This window comes from Hibiscus syriacus, unplaced genomic scaffold (assembly GCF_006381635.1).
Source record: "Hibiscus syriacus cultivar Baekdansim isolate YM2019G1 unplaced genomic scaffold, ASM638163v2 tig00110384_pilon, whole genome shotgun sequence".
Taxonomy (NCBI): domain Eukaryota; kingdom Viridiplantae; phylum Streptophyta; class Magnoliopsida; order Malvales; family Malvaceae; genus Hibiscus; species Hibiscus syriacus.
In genome coordinates, this window is record NW_024062715.1 from 5,261,905 (window position 1) to 5,269,050 (window position 7,146).

Here is a 7,146-nt window from a genome sequence, read left to right on the forward strand (position 1 = left end):
TGATATGTCTTTGAGCTGAGTGTAGTCCAACTCGAAAGTCTTTTGGTGGCAAATAACCCTTCTTGTGTTGAGCTATGTTGTAAATGATATGTCTTGGAGCTGAGCGTAGTCGAACTCGAAGGTCTTTGGTTAGCAGATAACCCTTCTAGCCTTGAGTTATGCTGTAAATGATGTGCCTTTAAGCTGAGCGTAGTTGAACTCGAAGGTCTTTTGTTGGCAAATAATCCTTCTTGTCTTGAGTTATGTTTCAAATGGTATGCATTGGAGTTGAGCGTAGTCGAACTCGAAGGTCTTTTATTGGAAGATAACCCTTCTAGCCTTGAGTTATACTGTAAATGATGTGCTTTGGAGTGAGCGTAGTCGAACTCGAAGGTCTTTTGTTGGCAGATAACCCTTCTCGCCTTGAGCTATGCTGCAAATGTTGTGTCTTTGAGCTGAGTAATCGAATTCGAAGGTCTTTTGTTGGAATAGGTCTTTTATGCTGCCAATAGTTATGCTGCCAATAGTTTCTTTAAAAATTGCTTCCCTTCACGGGTCTAAGTCGATCATAATTCTTCAGGTGGTTCCTCTGAGCGGGTCTGAACCAAGTAATATGATTTTTGGATGACTCCCCTTCACGGGAAAGCCCAGTGATAAATTCTATCAGCCGGATATCTTCCGTCGTGGAATTGAAATCTGGCTTGAAAATGTTAACTGGAAACTTGCTACTCATTATTGAGTTAAGCTGATATGGATTCGTTCTGAATTGGCTCTCGAACTCATCTGAAATTGATTCTGAGATCTGTAGATATGTCAAGTCGATTGAGGTGTAGCTTCTTACTGCTGAGTTAAGCAACCACCATCGATGTTTAAAGGAGCTTTCGAATCGAGTATCTTTCGTCATGAAGTCGACACTTGACTCTGAAAGCTGCAAAAAAGTATGCATATGAAAAATGATAAATGTAATGCTCTTAAGTATGTCTAAGATGCATGCAATATGAATCATCCTTGGACGGAGTCTCGTGCTTTGTCTGCCAATCTTCATCCTTGGAATCGATCATGCCCCATTTTCTTATCGGATTATAGCTTTTCACATTTGAGACTGTCCTTTGAAAATGTTTTTCCCCTTTATCTTATTTTAGGAGGGAAAAAGATATGAGAATATAAAAATTCTGTAAAACATTGCTCCCAAGTTCAGGCTTGCAATCGAATTAAATCATAAACATAAGTTCAAATTATATCAAAGGAATCAATAGCTCTTTTAATATTTTCTGAGTTATAGCTCTTTGACAAATGTTCAAATGGATAAGTTGGCTTTAGGTTGACCTCCTATTCAGCCATAAAAAATATCATTTTTTTGGTCATTGCAACATGTCTTTTTTGGCTTGGCATTTTAATTGGGATGCGGACAAAATGACGCAACTAGCATGATCAATTACTAGACCGTCTATTTCGGTTCTCTAAAACCTTCCATTTTTTCAAGCTTCGTAGGCTCCTCTAACAAAGGTAGTGCAAAAATATCAGTCTAAAAATGAAATTCCTGAGTGCTCGTGTGAAGTTGACTATAACAGGTGTTCCTTAACTCCCTTACTCTATCTTTACCGAAACTCCTTATTTAATTTGCCATTGTATGGCTAGATGGATCCATAAAGCCAGGGCGTTTAACCCATTTCTCTAGAGGGACAACTCAATATCATTGTATAGATATTATAATCACCTTTATCAGGCTAGCTGAATATTATCCATAAAGCCGAGGCGTTTAACCAATTGCTTTAGAGGGACAACTCAAGCTTTATTGTATACATATTATAATCACCTTTATCTGGTTTAGCTGAATCTTATCCATAAAGCTGGGGCGTTTAACCAATTGCTTTAGAGGGACAACTCAAGCTTTATTGTATATATATAATATTATAATCTGGGTATGCGGATCCAATTTCTTAAGTTTGTCAAGAAGAACCTGTTATAGTCTAGGTGTTTTTGAAAGTCAATGAATCTCATCTTTAGAGTTCAATTTACAAGCAAATGACCTAAACTAGATTCACCTACTTGACTATCCCATCTGTAAAGATAATGATCATCACTGAACGTCTTAAACAAAAAGTATAGAAATGTCATATGCAAAAGATGCCCCATGTTGTCCGCACCTATGCACATCTAAATACCAACCCTCTTTTCATTCTTTTATGAGAGGAGAAGGCTATATCGGTTCTTGTAAGGTATGGTGTTCAGGATTTTCGGGGTAAAGTCCTTATTTTGTTGTTTGTCAAAGATCTGTAACTCTGAATCATTTACAGAGTTTTTTAATTCAGCTGATATTCAAAAATATTCAAGTTGGAAATTTGATTCAATTATCAGCACAAATTCATTGAAATGTCCTCATAAAAAGAAATATGTCAAAGTTCAAAAGCAAGTTACAAAAAGAAATATGAGAAAGTTAAAAAAACAAGTCCAAATAGGATGCTACAAAATGGAATAAATCCTCATTAGGATGCCCCATTATTTCCAGAGTGTCGAGGATGAGGGCCTTCATCTGTACTTGCTCCCCATCTTTCAATTGTTTCGCCTGTCGGGGGTTCTTTTGATGTACCCCCAGATGCACAAATTTATACTTTGGGAGTGTCCTTACTTTCATCCTTTTTTATGAGACATCTCTTGTTAGTTAATGAAATGAAAAAAAAGAAGAGGAAAAAAATATGAAATATGCAAGAATGCATGATGCATGAAATGTTCGAGGCATTGATCCAAAAATGTGTTTGTTATTATAAATAATCTTTATTGGGGACAAAAGTGTTATGTCTTAAGAGTCAAAAAAACATTTTGATGGTATAGATCCTGAACCGCTTTTGACAGGTTGAGTTGAATACCCTGCCGAACCGCTTCGACTTCTCTGGCTAAATCGTGCAGGTGACGAGCTGCTAGCTCCAAAAAGTCTCGAATGATTGCATCTCTGACTTTCACTCTTTGTTGAGTCTGTTCCCTAACGAATGCGCCTTTGGAGTCCTCCATCGATAGGAAATATCTGAAGTTTAGCTGATTGTTTCTTGAATTCGTCAACAATAGCCTCCAGTTTCAGCTATCGCTTTGCCACCTTGTTCTTGTTGTCTTTGAAGGGATTCTCTAGGTAAGTAACATTTTTCTCGTCTGCCCCTGCAACCTTTGTCGACTCAAAAAGTTGACTTTTGATGTCCTTGGTGTAAATCTGGTCCATTATGAATTTTTCTGGCTATAACTGGACTTCTGAGCTTTTTACCTCTTGTATTATATAACCCCTTTGTCCATTAATGCAAATTATTTTCGTTTAACGAACACGTTTTTGGTGGATCAACACCTCTTTTAAATGATGCAAATGATGAAAACAAAATGAAAGATAACAAAAATGAAAAGAGATAGTGAGGTAAAGATAATAATCAAAACAATCATGAAAATAAAAGTCATACCCCACATGATATCTACCCCCACATGCTTATTATTCCTACCCGAACATGATCTCTATCCCAAAAGTTGATTTTAAACAAGTCTTAACCGCATAAATTCCTAGTTCACATGCTTTGAACATAAAATAAAGCAGGAATTAATCAAAACAGTCTATGGTTTGAAATGAGGTTTTGGGGTGGGCTCTAATTCCTGTAGTCTCCCGGTTTAGGTTCTAAAGAAAGGTACTCGAGTTCTCCTTACTGGTGCCCCCTTGGGCTTGCCAGAACCTTAGTCTTAAGCCCATTACAAGCTTATGTGGACTAAGTTAAACTCGAGAGGATACATTCCCTTATGTCTATGCGGTGAATAAATTCACACGAAGACATAAGGTATATGAATCCCGAAGGTTACTTACTAGGCTTGTGCGGAGAATAAATTCTCACGAAGATGTCGCTTTCACCCCCAGTTAAAAAGGGTTCAGAGCTCGGGTATAGAGCCATAGATAGAAACTTTTCAAAAATCTGAAATCATTGAAAAAAATGTCAGTACAACTATTTATTCGAAAAATAATCAAAGGTAAATAATTGGAATCAAATAAATAAATTAAAATTTACCATTTTCGCATAAAAAGACAACCTAAAATTAATTCTGGTCTGACTCACTTATCTGTCCCCAGCAGAGTCGCCAAACTGTTGCGACCGTCTTTCGGTTGGGCCCGGAATTGGGCTTCGACTTGAATAATTGGGTTAGAGTCGCCACTGACCATTTTAAAACGAATTTAGGTGGATCAGACACCATCTTACCTGATTTGCATTTTACCATAAACGTGTCAAGTTCGGGAGTCGGTTACGGTCAAGGAAGGATTAGCACCCTTGAACCGCCCTTTCGATACCAATTAATTTGTCGGTTGTCTTTAGTTATGAAAATTAAAAAATTAAAATTAAAATTACCCGATTCGAACTGCTTTCCTTTGATTGGTTGGAATTACTACTAAAAATATGCTAGATGACAAAATAGAAATAAATACAAAAAAAGGAAAAATGTTAACATAATAATGATAATAATATAAAGAAAATAGATAAGTAAAATAAATAAAATTTAGTAAAAAGAATAATAAAAATTACAAAAAATTAAAATAACAATAAATAATAAAAACGTTAAGAAAATAAATATTAGCCAAAAATACCGAAAAATAAATAAACAAAACGAAAAAAGGGATCAAGATGCAAGAAACTTAAAATAATAGTGGCTAAATCACAAAAACAGAAAACATAGTGACCAAATTGAAACATGAGAGAAATTCTAGGTCAGATTCAAATAAAAATAAATATTAATGGCGAAAATATAAGCGTAATAACATTTGAAGTCTAAATTAAAAGTAAAAAATTTAATTCAGTGACCAAACTGTAACAAACGTGACTTAGAGTGACCGAGGGTATAATTTACCCACAAATGAAAAATACAAAAACCCCTCTCCAAAATGACATCGCATAAGGGGTATATATTTACCTAAATCGACCCAAAACCCCTCCCATCTCTCATTTTGTTCACTTTTCTCTCTCTCTCTCTCTCTCTCTCTCTCTTCAATTGAGAGAAGCCAAACTCTCTTGCCTCTCTCTACCATCCCTCACCGGGTGGAAAATGGACCACCGTGGCACCGCCGCCGACCGCCGCTTCGGCCGAAAAAATCAAAAGCTCCCAAAACATTCTTCCCATTACCCCGAACACAAATCCAAGGTCTGAATCCCACCAAGAAGCCCCAATCAGCATAGATCTAAGGGAGAAGATCTCGTTTTTACCTTTTTCGGCCGAAAAACCTTTCGCTTCCCTAGCTTTTTTTTTATGTTTTGCGTGTATTGTGGCTTACTGTTGTTTGTATTTGCTTGTGGTTCTTGTTTGGTTATGTGGCTAGGTCTTGTTGTTGTTCGGTGATGTTCACCGTGACTTTGCTTCTTGGTGTTGGTTTTTTTAGTCGAGACTCTATCGTGGTTTTGGTTTACCGTGTTGATCGTTGATCGATGGTTCCCCTCGGTGTAGATGTTGGTGGGGTATTTATACCCACCGCCGACGTTCGTTATCTCCGATTATTATGGTAACGTGCTCGCCCTTGGCAGGGGGTTTGGGGATGGGTCAGTCCCGATTTCCCCGGCTAGAAATCTAGAAGACGTTGAACCGCCCATTGGGCACCCCTGGTGAGATATGGACCGTTAGATCGAAGGGGTAGATCTAACGGCTCTGGACTGGCTGCGCGTTTGACTCTGGAGATGGAACCCTAATCTGTCTTTGGGCCCAACCGGGTCTGCAGGGTCAGGCTACCCGGTTGGGCCTGTTGGATTTGACCCTTGCTGGACTTGGATTGTATTCTTGGACCTAATCTTTGGACCTGAAACAAAAAATAAAGAATAAGTAATAAATAAATAAAAGAAAAATAATAATAAATAATAACAATATATTATATATAAAAATATTTTCAAAAACATATAATATATAGTTTTCCAAAATGTTTTAAAAAAATTATATATTATATATGTTTTCAAAAGTGTTTAAAAAACTATATATTGCATATTTTCAAAATGTTTTTTTTAAACTATATAATATATATAATATATAAATGTTTTCAAAACTATATATTATATAAGTTTTCAAAAATGTTTTCAAAAACTATATATTATATATATTTTCAAAAATGTTTTAAAAAATTATATATTATATACGTATTTTCAAAAACTATTTGCAAACTATAATATATATATATATATATAAAATATATGGACGAAGATGAGTGTCCACACCGAGGAAAAGGTTTACAAAACTGGATACAGCTATTTCTTTGAAGCATTCGAAGCTTTCAACGCTCTCGAACATCCCCGTGCTGTATTTAGCCTGAAGTATATGTTGTTGTGCAAGATAATGGTGAGCCAGACCGATGACGTTGCTGGTATAATATCATCCAAGGCAGGGGGCTACAGTATGGTGGTCCCGAACTTGATGCCATGAAAGCTGTTGCCGACGCGCACGCAAAAAGTTCCCTGAAGCTTTTTGGGATTGCCCTTCGTGATTTCAAGCCTCAGCTAGAGGAAGACCCTATCGTTCACAGGCACTGTCTTCGCTATATTACACACTATTGGAGCAGAACCTTTGCAGATTGATTGAGCCTTTCTCGAAGGTTGAGATTGATCATTTTGCTGAACTGATTGAGTTGCCTGTGGATCATGTAGAGAAGAAACTGTCTCAGATGATCCTCGATAAGAAGTTTGCTGGGACACTGGATCAGGGTGCCGGATGTCTCGTCATCTTCGACGATCCAAGACCGACTACATCTACCCTGCAACACTGGAAACCATCTCCAACATTGGCAAGGTCGTAGATAGCCTCTATGTTAGGTCTGCCAAGATAATGGCATAATCGCGGCTCGGTTCTAGCCAAAAACAAGAGTTAAGTGACACTAGGTATTCGCAAGTTTGAATGTTTCATCCCTTTTTTTTAAGGCAACGCGGTAGATTTGACGCAAATTGTGGATTTGATTCAGGCAATCTTGTGTTTGCTTTGACTTTTCGTTTAGAGCTTGCTTTTCTATATTATCCATAGCAGATTCTTTTAATAAACATTTAAAAAAAAACTATTACATTACTTAAACATTTTTTTAATTTTAGCAATTATAATATTATGAGTGCAGTCTAAGCCATTTTATTTATTTACCGTACCAAATGCCTACTTTCTTTGGAAAAAATACCTAAAAAGTCAAATTTT

General features: G+C 36.7%; 1 pseudogene; it reads left to right on the forward strand.

The window, feature by feature from the left end:
• Nucleotides 1-6,174: 6,174 nt before the first annotated feature.
• Nucleotides 6,175-6,869, forward strand: LOC120122227 (annotated as a pseudogene).
• The last annotated feature ends 277 nt before the right edge of the window (nt 6,870-7,146 follow it).